The sequence below is a fragment of the Bufo bufo genome, chromosome 3, assembly GCF_905171765.1.
Source record: "Bufo bufo chromosome 3, aBufBuf1.1, whole genome shotgun sequence".
NCBI classification, from domain to species: Eukaryota; Metazoa; Chordata; class Amphibia; order Anura; family Bufonidae; genus Bufo; species Bufo bufo.
Window position 1 is genome coordinate 567393142 of NC_053391.1, and position 19572 is coordinate 567412713.

Consider the following 19572-nt stretch of genomic DNA (forward strand, 5'->3'; position numbering starts at 1 on the left):
AAGGTCGTGGGTTCGAATCCCAGACACATCTTTCCCTCTCCTGAGGACGGCAATACAAATGACTTGTAAATGCCGGCCCTGCTGGTGTCACCCGGTGCGGTCCGCACCCCCCTTGCAACACCACTGGAATACAGAATGCATAGTACAATAGGGCTGGAGGGGTTAAAAAAATAAAATAAATTTAACTCACCTTAATCCACTTGTTCGCGCAGTCGGCATCTCTTCTGTCTTCTTCTTTGAGGAATAGGACCTTTGATGACGTCACTGCGCTCATCACATGATCTTTTACTATGGTTATGGATCATGTGACGGACCATGTGATGAGCACAGTGACGTCATCAAAGGTCCTTTTCCTGTGCACAGCAAAGAAGAAGACAGAAGAGAAGCCGGGCTGCGCGATCAAGTGGATTAAGGTGAGTTATATTATTTTTTTATTTTTTTTAACCCCTCCAGCCCTATTGTACTATGCATTCTGTATTAAGAATGCTATTATTTTCCCTTATAACCATGTTATAAGGGGAAATAATACAATCTACACAATCTTGAACCCAAACCTGAACTTCTGTGAAGAAGTTCGGGTCTGGGTACCACATTCAGTTTTTTATCACGTGCGTGCAAAACACATTGCACCCGCGCAATAAAAACTGAACAACAGAACGCAATCGCAGTCACAACTGACTGCAATTGGGTACCTACTCGCGTGGGTTTGCCGCAACGCATCCGGACCTTATCCGGACACAGTCGCGTGAAAGGGGCCTTAGGCCTATTTCACACGGGCGTCCCGGATTTTCTCCCAGGTGCATTGCGGGAAACCCGCGCGAATGCGCACACAATTTCAGTCAGTTTTGACTGCTATTGCGTTGTTTAGTTTTTTCTGCGCGAGTGCAATGCATTTTGCACGCGCGTGATAAAAAACTGAATGTGGTACCCAGACCCAAACTTCTTCACTGAAGTTCGGGTTTGGGTTCGGTGTTGTGAGCGAGATTATGTCATCAAAGGTCCTTTTGCAGGTCCTGAAAGAAGAAGAAAGAAGACATGTCGGCTGCGCGATCAAGTCGATGAGGTGAGTACATTTTTTTATTTTTTAACCCCTCAAGGCACATTTTACTAAACATTCTGTATTAAGAATGCTATTATTTTCCCTTATAACCATGTTATAAGGGAAAATAATGCAGTGACTAGACTTTAATGGGGTCTGGGGTTGCTCATCCCTATCATCTCCTAGCAACCATGTGTGAAAATCGCACCGCATCCGCACTTGTTTGCGGATGCTTGCGATTTTCACGCAGCCCCATTCATTTCTATGGGACCGGCGTTGTGTGAAAAACGCAGAATATAGAACATGCTGCGATTTTCACGCAACGCACAAGTGATGCGTGAAAATCACCGCTCATCTGCACAGCCCCATTGAAGTGAATGGGTCCGGATTTAGTGCGGGTGCAATGCGTTCACCTCACGCATTGCACCTGCGCGGAATTCTCGCCCGTGTGAAAGGGGCCTTATGCATTATAAATATACTGGTGGTCATTTATAATGGGCGGTATACCAGTTTTTTGGGGGGTTTTTAACACCCCCATGCAACAATATTTTGTCACATGAGTGTTAATTGCGCAGGGCGGCGTGGCGGGTACGTGACATCAGATCTGACACATTTACTGTAAGACCAGACACACCAGTGAGTTGAATGCGGGGAACTCTAACTTAGGCTACATGCACATGACCGTGCTGTTTTTTGCAGTCCACAAACCGCGGATCCGCAAAAAACAGAAGCCGCCCGTGTGCCTTCCGCAATTTTCGGAATGGAACGGGCGGCCATTGATATAACTGCCTATTCTTGTCCGTTTTGCGGACAAGAATAGGACATGTTATATTTTTTTTGCGGGGACGCGGAACGGAGCAACGGATGCGGACAGCACACGGAGTGCTGTCCGCATCTTTTGCGGCCCCATTGAAGTGAATGGAATGGACGCGGACCAAAACAACGGCCGTGTGCATGAGGCCTTAGCATGGTACCTCGGAACCAAAGCCGAGTTCGGTACCAAGTTTTAAAATGTTTTTTTCACTTTAAAAATCAACTACCGAAGTTATTCAACGAAGTCTCGTGTGACTTCGCAAATAACTAACTTCGTCTTATCGGAGCCCATTGCATTTTAGTACTTTAGTGGTAGTTTGGAACAAAGCGACTTCTGATGTAGCTCCCTTCGCTCATCACTAATTATAATGATTTGTAAGCCTGTGTGAGCCTGTGAGGGCTCATTCACACGAACTTTTTTTGCATTCCGTATACGGGCCATTTTTTGAGTTCCATATACGGTCCGTATACGGAACCATTCATTTCAATGGTTCTGCAAAAAAAACGGAATGTACTCCGTATGCATTCCGTTTCTGTATTTCTGTTTTTCCGTTCAAAGATAGAACATGTCTTATTATTGCCCGCAAATCACGTTCCATGGCTCCATTCAAGTCAATGTGTCCGCAAAAAAAAGGAACACATACGGAATGTACTCCGTATGTCTTCCGTATCGGCTCCATTTTTGCCGCACCATCTATTAAAAATGTTATGCCCAGCCCAATTTTTTTCCATGTATACTGTGTATGCCATACGGAAAAACAGAACGGAAAAACGGAATTGAACCGGAAACACTACTGAAACAAAAAACTGAAAAACGGATCCGTTAAAAACAGCCCGCAAAACACTGAAAAAGCCATACGGTCGTGTGAACAAGCCCTGAGAGTCATAAAATCTACTGAATTAGGCCCTAGCGTTTTTGCTGGATCTGGCAGGGATCAGCAAAAACGCTTCCGTTACTGATAATACAACCATCTACATCCGTTATGAGCGGATCCGGTTGTATTATTTCTAACATACCCAAGACGGATCCGTCATGAACTCCATTGAAAGTCAATGAGGGACGGATTAGTTTTCTATTGTGTCTGATTGTGTCTGGGAAAATGTATCCGTCTCCATTGACTTGCATTGTGGGTCATGACAGATCTGTCTTGCTCCGCATCCCAGGACAGAAAGCAAAGCGCAGCATGCATTTTGGAGCATTCCGTTCAGTTACGTTTTTTCCCCATTGACAATGAATAGGGACACGCTACATGCACACGAGCGTATTTTGTTTCTGTGTCCGTTACGTTTTTTTTGCAGATTGGATGAGGACCCATTCATTCCAAGGACAAGGATAGGCATTGTTACAATGGATCCACAAAAAAAAAACAGATGCAATATGGATGCGGATATGGGGGATCTGTGGATGACACACTGTTATGGGGATCTGTGGATGACACACTGTTATGGGGTATCTGTGGATGACACACTGTTATGGGCATCAGTGGATGACACACGGTTATGGGGGCATCTGTGGATGACACTGTTATGGGGGATCTGTGGATGACACACTGTTATGGGCATCAGTGGATGACACACGGTTATGGGGGCATCTGTGGATGACACTGTTATGGGGGATCTGTGGATTACACACTGTTATGGGGGATCTGTGGATGACACACTGTTATGGGGATCTGTGGATGACACACTGTTATGGGGGATCTGTGGATGACACACTGTTATGGGGGATCTGTAGATGACACACTGTTATGGGGGATCTGTGGATGACGCACTGTTATGGGGGATCTGTGGATGACGCACTGTTATGGGGGATCTGTGGATGACACACTGTTATGGGGGATCTGTGGATGACACACTGTTATGGGGGATCTGTGGATGACATACTGTTATGGGGGATCTGTGGATGACACACTGTTATGGGGGATCTGTGGATAACACACTGTTATGGGGGATCTGTGGATGATGCACTGTTATGGGGGATCTGTGGATGACGCACTGTTATGGGGGATCTGTGGATGACACACTGTTATGGGGGATCTGTGGATGACACACTGTTATGGGGGATCTGTGGATGACACACTGTTATGGGGGATCTGTGGATGACACACTGTTATGGGGGATCTGTGGATGACACACTGTTATGGGGGATCTGTGGATGACACACTGTTATGGGGGATCTGTGGATGACACACTGTTATGGGGGATCTGTGGATGACACACTGTTATGGGGGATCTGTGGATGACACACTGTTATGGGGGATCTGTGGATGACACACTGTTAGGGGGATCTGTGGATGACAGACTGTTATGGGCATCAGTGGATGACACACTGTTATGGGGGATCTGTGGATGACACACTGTTATGGGCATCAGTGGATGACACATGTTATAGGGGCATCTGTGGATGACACTGTTATGGGGGATCTGTGGATGACACTGTTATGGGGGCATCTGTGGATGATGCATTGTTAAGGGGATATCTGTGGGTGGCACTGTTATGGGGGCATCTGTGGATGACGCACTGTTATTAACAGTGCGTCATCCACAGATCCCCCCATAACAGTATCATCCACAGACCCCCCCATAACAGTGTCATCCACAGATCCCCCATAAAAGGTGACATATTCCACACAGATGCCCCCATAACAGTATCATCCACAGATCCCCCCCCATAACAGTGTCATCCACAGATCCCCCATAAAAGGTGACTTATTCCACACAAATTCCCCCATAACAGTGTCATATTCCACAGATGCCCCCATAACAGTGTCATCCACAGATATCCCCTTAACACTCTATTAAGGGGATATCTGTGGATGGCACTGTTATGGGGGCATCTGTGTGTAATCTGACACAGATGCGGGGGGGATCTGTGGATGATACTGTTATGGGGGGCCGGGGGGATCTGTGGATGACACATATATAGCAGCATCTTGTGCTATATATGTGTCATCATCCACAGATCCCCCCCCATAACAGTGTCCCTGACAGTGACCCCCAACAGGGGGTGGAGGCCGGCAACTATTATAAGACCCCGCCGGGTTCCTTATGTAAAGTGTTGTAATTATTATTGATGAAATAGAGGAATACCACCGGTTTATAGTGCCTAGGCACTTCGAGGAATGTATTTTAGGGCTGATGGATGGAGTGGAGGCTCCCCAACATAGAGAGATAGCAATTAAATTACAGTTTCAAGCCAGGAAATGTATAGTTGGACATTAAGGGGGGGGGGGGGGGGGGAGTGCTGTTCCCACGGTTAAAGAATGGGAGAACCTCACTAGAGTGTCGCTGGCCAGAGAGGAATTCCATCTTGTTGGGATTAAGAAAAAGGTTATGGCAGAACTGGCTAAATAAAAACTGAGGACCGATGAGGGAGAGCTAGGTATATGGGGAGGAGGCTCGGGATGGGGAGGAAGGAGAGAGAAAGGAATATATATTAATTTATTTTTATTTTTTTATTTTTATTTATTTTTTTCTCTCGAGCAACTGGCACGTTAAGGGTGGGGGGTTGGGGAATTATATGCAATGTAATAATAAGATGATTGTTGAATAACTTTGTAATGGTTAGAAAAATGTAATAAAGATTTATAAAAAATAAAAATAAAGTGTTGTAATTAAAAAACTTGTGCAGTTGTACTACTATCTAATCTATTACTAACTTACTGGGACAGGACTCCAGCTAGTATTCATAGTTTTCCTTTTTCACAGTGCACAATCACCATTCACTGGGCATGGGCACTGGGCGGGCAGGCAGGCTCTTCAAACATATAAACTAGGCCGGCGGCAGCGTAACGTGACGTCACTCACTCCGTCATGCCGCACACGTCTGCTCCTCACACTTTATTAATGAAGCAGGCGGAGCAGGCGCGTGACGTCGGAGTGAGTGACGTTACGCGGCCGGCCACCGGGAGACGGAGCACAGGAGCAGTGAGCAGTCGTATACAGTATTATACTCGTCAGTCGAGCAGTCTAGAAGATGTATATGTCATTGAAGCTGTGCGGGGCTGGCAGCCGGGGCTCAAGCGGCAGTGCAGGAGGCGGAGCACAGGGGTGTGATTAAGGTGTGCCCAGGCACACCCGGCACACCCCGTGCGCACGCCTATGCGCGTAACACATGTCGCAGTATAGTTGTACCCTTTTTGTCGTGTTACTTATTGTCACACATGTTGCCGTGTAGCCCTAGACTTAGGGCTCATGAACATGAACGTGTGCCGGCTGTTCCGTGCATTGGAGACCGCAATTTGCGGACCCCAATGCAAGAGGACCATCTGTGCGGTTGCTGCAGATGGATCCAGACCCATTCAACTTGAATGTGTCGGTGATCCGTCAGCACCGCAAAAAAATAGAACATGTTCTATTTTTTTGCGGTGCGGAGGCACGGAGAGAAACCCCACCCTTCCAGATTGTGGATCCATTCAAGTGTCGCAATACAGGCACAGCCTGGCAACTGCTGTGTGCATGAGCCCTAAAAGAGGAGTGAAAACGTTTCCTGTCAGGAGAGTAGTTTTTACTCCAGAAGCATGGACTGCCTGAGCCTCGTCATAAATTAGGTGCTTTCTTTGCCAGCACAGGAATCCCACTGATATTTTTTAATGACATATAGACATTACATTATCATGTAACCAGACCTCCCTACACTACTGCATGATTGTCTGCTGCATTTTATTTATTTTTTCTTCATTTAGGTTTTGGTTTTATTAAGATTTGCCAACATAACACATTAGAACATTTTCTGAGTCATGTGACATGAACACTTCAGTTATGGTACTAAAGTTGTAAAGGTTATATACAACCCGGTATCGAACAATATGAACCATGAAACAACATGGAGTTAAATGCCCTGAGTGGACATGATACTAACAAGAAGAGACATACAAATAAGACGATAGACAAGAGGGGAAAGGGAAGGAGGGAAATGGAAAGAAGGCTGCAATTGACCATGGGGAGTCTAGACCTGTGCATACCGAAATGAGTTCGAGGAACGGAAGGCTTCCCAGGGGCTCCATGTTTTCACATATCGTGAGGTGTCTGAGGGGGTAATACTGATGAGGTCTTCCAATCTCTGATATAGGGCGATTTCATCAAACCACTCCTCAGGTGAGGGAGGAGAGGTGGATTTCCAATGCCTAGGAATCACTGCTTTCGCCGCTTGCACCATATATTTTAAAAGGGATGTCTTATATGCTGGGACATCCAGGACACAGTCGAACAGTAGTAAGGCATCTGGGGAATTCTGAATGGGAACGCCCGTGACTTCCTTGATTGTTTTATGCACAAAGTTCCAGAAAGGGCGCAAGCTGCTACAATGCCACCAAACGTGGATCATCGTGCCCTCCTCCGTAAGTCAACTCCAACAACGATCCAACACTGTCGGGAACCATTTGTGGAGTAACGCTGGTACTCTATACCATCTAGATACAATTTTATAGCTTGTTTCTTGAGCTTTGGTAGAAATTGTGGATTTATGAGATAGTAGGAAGCATTTGTTCCATTGAGCTGGGGTATAGTGGTTACCCAGATCCCGCTCCCAGGCCTGACAATACGGAGGAAGGCACGAGGAACGCCGATGTATCAGTAGCCTGTACACGGAGGATATGGGATGTAGGACCGCTGAGGGAGAGAAACACATCTGCTCGAACTCAGTGAGATTTCGTGTCAGGGTGTGAGTCTTGTTCAAAGAGAAGTAGAAGTGCTGGAGTTGCAGATACTCAAAGGAGTTACGGGTTGATGGGGTCGGGGTCTCAAGTATTTGGGACAGAGGTTTCAGTGCGGAGCCTGAGAGGACATTCCAGAACCTGATCGGGCGGGTTCTCGTGCCCTGGAGGAAGGGTCGGGATGAATGTCCTGGAGGAAATCTGGGGTAGTCAGTTACCGGTACCAAAGGGCCTTTGGGGTCAATCAGTGAAGTAGGTCGACCTATGGATGCTAAAATTGCAAGGGTGTGGTGGGTAGTAAAGGACAGTTGTGATGGTGTAGGGCGCGGAGAGCCCACCAGCCATGGGAGGACTGTTACGGAACACTTCGAAGAGTCCCGTGCAATTTGCACCCAGGATCTGGATGTGTCAGTACGTGTCATGTCCAATAATCGAGCATAAGCAGTAGAGTGATAATAAAGTCAACAGTCTGGGAGACCCACCCCTCCACCTTCCTTAGTGCGGGTCATTATTTCCCATTTTAATCACGGCCGACCGGGTGCCCACACAAATTGCGTGAAACATCTACGAAGTTGAGACCAGAATGTGGATGGGATGCGAAGGGGGATAGTCTGTAAGAGGTAGATTAGTTTTGGTAACAGGGTCATTTGTAAAATACTAATCCTATCAAACCAGGAGAAATCTCGTCTGCGCCAACCATTTAGATCTTTTTGGAACTGTTGGAGGAGAGGTGCGAAGTTTAGTTTGTGGAGCTCTGAGAGATCAGTGGTAATTTTAATTCCAAGATATGTTATTCCGTTTGGTGGCCAAGCGAAGGGGAAAGAGGCTTTAAGGGAAGAGGTCAGAATGTCTGCTAAGGAGACGTTTAGGGCCTCTGATTTAGACATATTAATTTTAAAATTGGACCAAGTGCCAAAAAGAGATATCTCCCGAAGCAAAGATGGCAAAGAGATGCGTGGATTGGTTATGTAAAGAAGGAGATCATCGGCAAACGCGGCACATTTATATTCGGTGGCAGGTCCAGCTGTTGTAGAAAGTGGGGAAGATCTGAAGGGTCACAGAGGTTGACAACCTGTTCCTTGAGACCCGCAAGTAGAGCAAAGGGGTAACCCTAACGGTAAGGAATGCCGCGATCTTTGAGGAGGTTCAAGAGCAGGCGCAGGGCAGCGCGTTGCGCCAAGGTGTGACGGGAAAGGTCCTGTAGTAAAATGAAGGGGGTCCCTTCATAAGACAGAGAGGACATCTGTCGAGCTTTAAGCAGGATCTGTTCCTTGATGGCGTAGAAATGAATTCTGCAAATGACATCCCTTGGTTTCGAGGGGTCAGGGTTGGGGGGTCTCAGAGCTCTGTGAGCCCTGTCGATTTCGGAGAGGCATCTGATCCGCAGATTATTGCGACGGCTTTGATTTTCAATGTCATCTAGATGATGTTGCAAGGCGTGCAATTGTGCATCATGGGACTGTACTTTGTCTTTCAAGGTTTGAACAGCTGCGGACAAGGAGGCATGGTCCTGTGTAACTGAGTCCACCTTTGTATCGAGTAGGGCCCTCTCAGAGCGTATTTGAGTGAACTCTCTTTTACATTCTTGTAAGATGTTGGCGGCAAAACTGGAGAGATCCGCCTTGGAAGGTAGCGAACATATCAGGTTGCATAAGTCCGCCATAGTGGGTGGCCGAAAGTCCTCATCAAACAGAGGGGCAGGGGATGAGAGCCTCTGAAAGGACTGTGGAGATCCCTGAATGGCTGCAGCTGCAGAGGCGGCTGGGGTCTGTGCGTCTGGTGAAGCGGTGCCACACTGGCGTGGATGGGATCCGTCCCACGAGGAACCCGTGGACCCGTGCGGGGACGCCGCCAGGGATGGCCTAGGAGAATGGGGAGGAGGGCAGAGGGGCTCCTGCGACAGGTGTGGGGGAGAGGTCGCGTTCTGTGGTTGACTCGGGGTCCCCCGGTCATCACTCCGGAGCTGATCCAGGCAAGTGTGGTCCCCATGTGATAAGGGGTGCTCCCAGGAGGGCCCCACACGACCATCTGGAGTGCATAACTAGGGGGGTCTGGTGGGTGTCCCTGTTACTGGGTAAAATGATACTGCAGACGGTCTGAGGGCTTTAGGTCCCAGAATGGGAGGGTGGGAGAGCGGCTGAGGAGACCTCTGTGATAAGGAGGGATCCCCAGCACTGACCTGAATCGCTGAAGGACGTGGGGACAGCTCAGCGGCTGTCAGGGATTCCCGCTGGTAAAGAGATGCAGGCTCGGAACACGGCCCAGGGATGACATCTTCCAGGCTGCGGAGCTGCTGGCCTTGAGCCGGGGAGGTGCGCAGAGTCGGCACAGATGCAGACCGGGATTTGCGGCGGTCCGGTGAGGGGTGAGGAGACCCAGGCGCAGCTGGAGTCACTGCAGGCGGGCACGTGTCAGGGCCAGCGGCGCCATTTTGCAGGCGCTTGGTGCGCTCGTTCATGTCGTGACCCGGTGCAACGGGCTGTTTGGCAAAGAGCCTCGGTAAGTCCCCTTGTGAGGATGGCAGGGGAGCCACGGAGCAGGCTCTACCTCTTTTTGACATTCAGCAGAAACTTTAGAAATCTCATGCACACACTGCAGAGAAAACCCACAGGGGAGAGTTATCAAAACTGATGTAAAAGAAAACTGGCTTAGTTGCACCTAGCAACCAATCAGATTCCATCTTTCATTTTTCAGAGTTCCTTTGAAAAATGAAAGTGGGAATTTGATTGGTTGCTATGGCCAACTAAGCCAGTTTTCCTTTTTTCTGCTGAACTGCATTAAGTGGACTTTTCTGCTGTATTTTCAGGCATGTGTAGACATACTGTAATATTTCATTTTATATGTTAGGATTGGTGGCTGCTTGTAAAGCACTATATTGCAGCAAACACATCACAGCAGTACTGTATGACTCTACACAATATCAGTCATTGTGGTTTATATTAAAACAGAAAAAAACTAAAGTTACACTTATGATTATAGAACTTGGAGGAATGATATAGGAATATAGGGGTTTTCCGGCAGTTAATAAAAAAACGGAAAAAACCCAGAATGGTCTGTAACTAGCTGATAAGGCTGAAGGTATTTACCAGTCTAATGTATGCAGCTGTAAGCCGTGTACCAGGGTGGGCTCCCCAAGATACAGCGAAGTCACAAACGAGGAAAACAACTCCACCACCAGCTTTTGCCAAAACAGAATTTTACTTAAACGTGATAATAAACACAACCACAAATGCTGGGAACACACAATAAATTTACATACACCCAGACCGAAGACTGAGACCCTTGTGCTGCACAGCACGTCACCCACCGATGGATGCAGGAGGAAAGCGTGGTAATTTAGCTACTGGTGGGCATGACTAAACCACCACACCTTACCTGTTATTACCCTAAAAACAAGAATAACCACTCTAGCCTGCAGCGCAGCACAACAGCTTACAATCTTACAAAGCTCTACAGTATTCCCCCTCCGATAACTGGTCTTGTAGCACATGCCTAAGTATTCCTTCTGAGCAAAACGCCAGCCTGGCTTCAGTTTGTGGGAAGTTTTTCAGCTCTCCAGTGTGAAATGTCACTTTAAGTTATGGAGTCCTTGCAATGAACAATAGCAACACTTGTGGCCTGACACAAACAGAGACCCTAACTAACTAACTACAGGCCTGGTCTCAGTCTCTAGGCGCCAACACTGTGTTGAGGTGCGTGCACGATCTTACCGACCCAGGTCTGCTCTGCCTCCGCTGTTGACTCGGAACTGAACAAATGCCTCTCCAACAAGCATGCGGTGCCGCAGTGTATGTAGCTTTGCTCCTCAGCTCTCATCAGCGTTCCTGGAAGCAATCCTCATTCCTCTGGACAGGATGAGGCTCTTGGACACAATCAACTTCACTTAGCTGCCGCTCTGGTCACTGAGGTAGGCTCTCACACCTGGATGCCGTTGGATCCTCTGCTCACACAGTTCCTCAGTCTCAGCTCCCTCTAAGATGGCTGCTCTCTTTCTCTCCAGGCTCTGTGTAACCCCACCTCTTATGAATATGGACATATATGCAGTCTGTAGCTTCGTTTAGATAACAGCGGCATCTTGTGGCCAAACAGCAGAATGTCAGTCCAGATCATTTAATTTAATCTACACAAACAGTGTTCAGACAAGAAGAGCTGTTTCCCGATCTCACACAACCATCTCCCACCCCCACAGCATATAATCACATGGCCATGTCTACTGTAGCCTTCAGCAGTCCAGTTCTTCAACCACATGTTCCCAGATTGCTAGGAGATCCTTCAGTTATAATATTATGCTGGCTGGCTTGTTCCTTTCAACTTCGTCTCTTCTTCCCATACAGAGGCTTGGCTTTGTTGAGCATGCATGTGTTTTCAATAGATATAGGGGAGTCAGCCGCTATCATACAACTCTGGTGACTGCCTATCTTCTGGCCAGCTGGTCCCGACATTTTGGCTGACAATCAAATTAAAAGGATATTCCCATCACAGACATTTATGACATATCTCTAGGATATGCCATCAATGTCAGATAGTGTGGGTCCCACCTCTTGGACCCTCTCCATTCTCTAGAATGTAACCCTTGAAGTGTAAAGACAGCAGCAACACATGCACGCCCACCCTACATTTACCGCTATGGGAGTTCTGAAAATACTCAAGTGCTGGCTACCATTGTGGTGAATGGAGTGGTGGCCACGCTTGCGCAGTGCACTCTCCATTCACCGCTACTGGACTTCCAAAAATAGCCGAGCGCATTCACTCAGCTACTTTCGAAACTCCCATATCGATGAATGGAGAGCTTGCTGCACATGAGTGGTATGGGACTCCATTCTCTAGAAAGGAATAAGTCCCAGAGTTGGGACCCGGGTGGATTGGCCATAGACATTACAGGGAAATTTCCCTGTGGGCCGATCCACAGGGGGCATTTTTGGGGGATGTATTTTGTGCTGCTGGCAGTATTTTGTGATGGACTGTGGTATTTGGTTCTGTTGGGGTGGCATAATATGCCACAATTTGGCCCTTCCATCAATTTGGACCCATCTACAAAACTGGGCCACTTTTAGTACAGTATTTTTTCCAAGGCCACTTTAAGTTCCCAGTCCACCCCTGGTGGGACCTGTACCTATATGACATTGATGGCATATCCTAAGCGATATGCCATCAATTTCCCAGATGGGCAAGACCCTTTAGTCTAAAACCGTCTACCCACATCCTTGTGAGAGGCTACAACTAAAAGGTTTATGGTTCAATCTCTTTTTTAGTGAAGCATTTTAACAATAAAGCTTTACAAACATTTGTAAGTCATGGAGTGATCTGAATCAAGACACTTCTCCAGTGTTGTATGAGTACACAATAGCACAATCAAAAAGAAGTATAAGGCCATACATTGCAGGTATATGGAGGAGAAAAACTTCCCGTTACCATGCATATCTATCTACTTATACAATTTTGTGATATAGGGACTTTGGTATCAGGGTATGTATATGCATCAAAGTATTCCAAATAAGCGAGAGGTGGGTTAATCAACCCCCATCAGGTATGACATATGATAATAAATCAAATCAAAACAAACCTATTACACGTAACAGAGCAAATGAGTGTAAAGGACTGGTAACATGTATATATATTTGCTGTTAACGTCTGAACACAACAACCTACACGTGACATGGGGGGGACAACACAGAAGGGACACATGGGAGAAGGGGGGATAGGGGAAGGGTGTATCCGTAGGACGTGGTATCTATCAAACAGCTCATGATGTGTCTGAGGGTAAGGTACCAGAGGCTACCCAGGTTGAGAACGACACTGGAAGAGCGAAAGAGGTGCCAGGGGTCCCATATCCTAAAGAAGGCCTGTGAGGCTTTTCGATCCGTGGCGCCCAATTCCTCCATGTGTACCAGGGAGTCAAGGGCAACAACCCATTGGGACCTCTCCAAGCTCTCGGCCGATCTCCACTTGCTTGGGATTATTTGTTTTACGGCTAGAACAAACAATCGCAGGGACCCTTTTTTGACCTGATCCACGCGCCCTTGGAAAATTGATAGTAGGGCTATGGAAGGTGAAGCATCCACATTCGTTATTTATATATGATTGTGCAGGGCGAACACCTCATCCCATAGGTGCGCAACCCCCGGACATTCCCACCAGATATGCAACATGGAGCCAACACCCGATGAGCACCTCCAACATGTGGTAGGTACTGCCGGATAGAACTGGTGAAGTTTAACCGGGGTCCTGTACCACCTAGTCAACACTTTATAGTTCAGTTCTTGCAGATTGCAAGATATTGACAGAGCATGTGAGAAAAGCAAAGACCTTTTCCACTGGTCCGATGGTGTATGAGGAACCCAGCTCAGCCTCCCAATCCGTCATAAATTTAAGCTTGGTGCGGATGGGAACTCTGTGTTCAACATAGCATATAGCAGTGAAATGGCATGTGTGGGTACACTGCCCGTTATACATAATTTCTCAAAGTCAGATAACCCAAGGCGAGTCTGCAAGTCAGGCAGCAGGGAGGAGACAAAGCTACGGAGCTGAAAATATAAGAACCATTGCCCAGGAGCCGAAGGAATGATATGTGAAATAGTGTTCAATGGAAGGATGCCCTGTTGGTTGCTAATATCTCGTATCCTAACAGGCTCAACGTTGTGGGGGCCTAAGGACAGGATGTTCTTAAGAACTTGTGGTAGGATCGGATGAACAGATAATGTAGTTAGAGGGCCTGGTATGTGTGCCAGGCGGAGCTTAATTGCGAATCTAAACCATGTCCTGGCAAGAGAATAAATAAGCTGATTGGATTTGCACTGGGGTAGCTTATAAAAAGCCGATTTTGATAACCAAAATATTCCAGTCGCCAGGTTGGGGGCCTCCTCAAGTTCTAGTTCAACCCATAACTTTGACGCATGATTATTGTGTAAGTCGAGAATACAGTTCATGATCACAGCTCTATAGTAGGTGAGAAGATTGGGAAGACCCACCCCTCCAGCCGCTTTGGCTCTCGTGAGCTTTGAGTAGCCTTGGAATTATGCCAAGTGAAACGGGAAATCAGGCTTTTTAATCTGTTAAATTAGGTGAGGGGGACTTCACAGGGTATAGTTTGAAATATATATAGGAGCTTAGATAATATATCCATCTTAATGGTATTAATTCTACCAAACCAGGATATGTATAGGGGGGACCACTTTTGTAAGTCAGCCTCTATCATACTAAGCATGGGTTGGTAATTCAGCTTAAATAAATGGGCGAGGTTTGCTGGGATATGGACTCCCAGATGTTTGATGGACTGGGTGTCACGGCCTATGGTGTGCGCTGTGACACTGTTGCTACACTTGCGGTTGCCCGCGGCAACGTGTTGCTGTGTGTGCATGCGGTGGCAGTGTCTCGGCCTTCTGGGTGATTGCCGTGACATGGTTGCCACGCATGTTGTTGCCTGCGGCAACGTGTAGCTTTTTATGCTTGTGTGTGCACTTCCCCTTTAAGTGGCTTCCTTCCCTTGTCTGGTGTTGGAAGGGTTAACTCCCTTCCTAGTGTTTTAACACTGGGTTTATGTGTGTGTGGGTGTGGCTGCTTGGGCTATTTAGCCTCTGCTGGATGCCTGAAGCTGGGGGGTACTCCAGCTATGGTCTATGCTGGAGTTATCCTCCTGGTCTTCATATGCCATCTGTCCAGTGAGGGCCACCCTTGTGGTCATAGAAGAGAGAAGATGTTAAGATTATGTTCTTGTGGTGTCTCACGTTGTCCTGGTCCTGGTTCGGTTCTGGCCCAAACGTCAGTAACTTTGTGACAGCTGTTTCCAATTTCACTATTCTTAGGCAATATTGCAATCTGTGCGCATAGAGAGAGGAACTGATTCATGAGACGTTATGAGACAATAGTGGCTATATAGTAGTGGTGGTGGCTGCTCTCCTATATAGCCTATGGTATGGTGCTACAAGTCCAGGGAGAGGACACCCTACCTCTCTAAATAAAGTAGAAGTTAAACAAATGTATATGGACGAGCACTCTACCAATTAGCACACATTTATTATAAGTGAAATAATAAAGTATAACATAGCTAGCAATATAAAATATATAAAACAGCACAATAAAAATACAAATGCATCAGTATAACCACAATGGGGTAGATGAATATAGTCAATGTCCAGAAGATCCTTTATCATAGATTGTATCTAAGGTGCTATGTGGGGCCTTCTGATGTGGCCTATGTCTCCATAGGAATCCAATATGTCCCCAATAGATGTAAGTAGTACCTATACAACACTAGAGGTTCGGGCAATCGACCAGTGCTTCATATATCGGGTGACAGTCCCATGAGGTTTAGTGATATTGCGGACGAAAGAAATTGAAAATGGACTTGCCGGCTTATTTGCCGCTTACCTCCCCTTCGTGTGGGTAGTCCACTTTGGTCCTGCGGTTTGCTCAGATAGAGCAGATAGGGCGCACCGGGTGGTGTATGAGAACGGCGTCTCACATTGCTCTGTTTGATGACCGCGTTCAATACTCGTGGAGTAGCACTTGCGTCACTTCCTGTATGGTCCGGTAGTGACGTCTCTCTTGTATTCAATCCGATGATTCCGAACTTCAATTTTTCGGATGTTCAGTTTTTCAAATATAGACGTCCTGTCTGCATGGCCATGCAATTGAAGAGATATCGACAGGTGTATGGCGTTGAACCCAGATGCGTTTCGGGAATTATAACTCTCCCTTCCTCAGTGGACTAGATACAATCTATGATAAAGGATCTTCTGGACATTGACTATATTCATCTACCCCATTGTGGTTATACTGATGCATTTGTATTTTTATTGTGCTGTTTTATATATTTTATATTGCTAGCTATTTTATACTTTATTATTTCACTTATAATAAATGTGTGCTAATTGTTATGAGACAATACTCTGTTTTATTTGAGGAAGTTACATTTTTTTATAGTCCCTTATCAGGGCGTTATCTAATAATCTAATAAGCATTTATGATAGGCTTAATATTAATGTCCAGTATCTCAAGTACACGTACTTAGTTCTGCAGTTCTGCAATTCGCTATATATGGATATAAAAGTGCGCAGATTACATGTTATCCTATCGCATACAAGCTTTATTCTTATGTACGTCATGTGCGTAATGTACTTGTATAAAAAAAAAAGCAAGCATATGATTATTTGGTAATAAGAGTACTGAAAAGGGGAAGTAGGGGAGAAGAAGGAAGAAGGGGGAGACAGACAGAGGACAGGGGGGAGAGACATGGAGGAGAGACAAGAGGCTGATATGAGAGAGAGAGAGAGAGAGAGAGATAGATATGAATCAAGGATAAGAATACATTATGTCATCCCACTCCATAATTCCATAACAGTCCCCCCTTTTGTATTCTTGGTTGATGACATGACTGACCCTGCCTAATGATCCCTGAGAATGTCCTCCAGGTGGTACTTCTTCACCCCCAGTGCACCCGCCTCATCTCTAGTAGATGAGGCCCATGATGAGGGACGGACATTGCTTTTGGATCTCTTGCCCTATTTTATCAGCCACTTTTCTCAGAGTAGGAGGAGGAGGAAAGTCATCTTCATCTTCTCTTGGGGTTGTTTCCATGGATGTGGATGGCAGAACATCCTGATACTCGAGATGAATGAGGAGAGGGGGGGGTTTGTGAACAAGTAGGTGGTGTGAGTGGTATCGGAGCCATGTCTTGGTAAGTCATCAAGGGGGCATCTGTAATCTTGTCAGAGAGTTTATGAAAACAAGGAAGTATGCAATGTGTAATAATCACAAAAAGTACCAAAATAATCAAGATAGTCACCCCTATCTGAGCCAGCATTTTCTGCCACTCAGACAGCCATCCAAAGTACCGTTCCCAGGGATCTGAGACCCCTGAATTTCTTTTCATTTCATCTGCTAGATCGTCAAGAATTTTAATGGCTAGAGTAACTTTACCAATGGGACCGGTGTCATCTGGGATATAAGTACAACATACACTAGTTTTTGGGATAATTTTCCCCCCCCCCCCCCCCTTTTTCTGCTAAGACCATATCTAGAGCAATCCTGTTTTGGAACGTCATCTGGGAGGTAGCCTCGAGTTGTTCAGCTATGCCTTTTATAGCATATCTAGTGTAGGTTAAAAACCGCTGCTGATTATAGTAAATGTAATTGATCCAGGCCACATTCTTGTTAATGGTCACTAAGGGAATAAGGGATTCAAATCCTGCCTTGACTTCATCTCTGGCCTTGAAATCATTTGGTACTCCTCTAGGAACCCCTATGGAGTCTAAGTAGACGTGTGGATATTACAGCTATGGTGTCCTGGGTTCCTGTGTGATTTGTGGTGTGTGCTGTGTCCTTTTATGTTGGTGTGGACATCAGCACTTGTGCACGGGTTCCAGTCAGTGTGTCTGTGGCAGGTAGGTGTGTTACTGGTTTCACTTACCTGCCATCTCCATATGCTGTATGTGTTCCCCTCTCCTTGCAGCTTGTCCAGTGGAGACTCCTGTTCGTCCGTGTTGCGGATGAACAGGTCGTCTTACCCTGCTCCTAGTCCAGGGATTTCCTGAGGGTTAGTAGGGCCCCGAGGTTCCGGAGTATGAGCCCTCCTACCATCTGGGTTGGCTCATACGGTTAGGAGTCAGGGTCAGAATTAGGGACGCATTAGGAGGTGACCTGCTCCCTGATCCCGGCGTCCTGGCCTAGCAGCTACCCGTTATCCCTTTGATACCGCACGGTGGGGGGTTTCCCCCACTCCCCGCCCTGACACTGGGAGGTCCATCGGAAAGAAAAGGAGTCTTTAAGAGAGGTCTCTTCTCGAGAGGGTAATGAAATATTTAGTAACTCAGACTTTTGGACATTAACTTTGAAATTACTGAGGCGACCGAACATCTCAAATTCCTTAAGTACCGACGGTAAGCCAACTCTGGGGGCGGTTAGATAGATGAGCAGATCATCAGCAAATAATGATAGTTTATGTTCGGAATTACAGACTTTAAAACCACTAATGGAAGGGTTTGCTCGGAGGGAATTTTTCCAGGGACTCCATCACTAAGATGTATAGAAATGGCGATAAGGGGCATCCCTGTCTTGTCCCGTTCCAAATCAGAAAAGGAGATGATAGCAATCCGTTAACCCGTACGCAAGCTGAAGGAGCGGAGTATAATGCCATGATCTTTTGAAGCATGTTATTACCCAGACCTATGTGAATTAGTGTTTCCTCTAAAAATCCCAGTTAACCCTGTCGAATGCCTTCTCGGCATCGACTGCTAGGAGGCACAGGGGAATTTTAAGTGATTTCACCCTAGCTATTAAACCTAGAGATTTAAGGGTATTGTCTCAGGCTTCGCGTCCCGTTCACTCTGGGATGAAGGGGTGTAGTCTCAGGGCAAGGATTTTGGCAGAGTTTAAGGTCGACATTCAAAATGGAAATGGGCCTGTAGTTTGAACAAGCAGTATGGTCCCGTCCCGGCTTAGGTATAACTGTTATATGTGCTTGCAGGGCTTGTGACGGAAAGGGGCAGTCCCTAGATATAGAATTGAAGGCATCCGCCATGGTCTGGGCGAGGTCGTCAGTCAAAACCTTGTAAAAACGGTCACTAAAAAGTCACTAATAGCGCGTTTGATCTCCAATTGGGTGAAGTCTCCCTCCAGAGAGGACGCTGCGTCGATGGGAATCCGATTAGGGCCAAAGCGGGAGAGATAGCGTTGTATATTTTCTTCCGCGTGGGGGTTGTGTGCCCCCTCCGTAGGGTGTAAGTTATATAGAGTCGAATAGTAAGATCTAAATTCCGCTGATATCTCGGATGGTGCGTGAGTTAGCCCTCCCGAGGAGGAGTTCAGGGCCTCTACATGGGTCAAAGGAGCCCGAGGGTGAATTACTCTAGCAAGCCACCTCCCACACTTATTATTGTATTCAAAGCACCCTCGCTTAAGTTTGTCTCTAGCACAAAGGGATTTCTGATCTAGGATCTGTAAAATTTGTTGTCTTAGGAGGGAGATATCCGATTTAAGGACGGTATTAGGGCAGGCCTTATTCTGGGCTTCCTTATGGTCTAATTCAGATAGGAGGACTGACAACTTATGGGTACGTTCCTTCTTCAG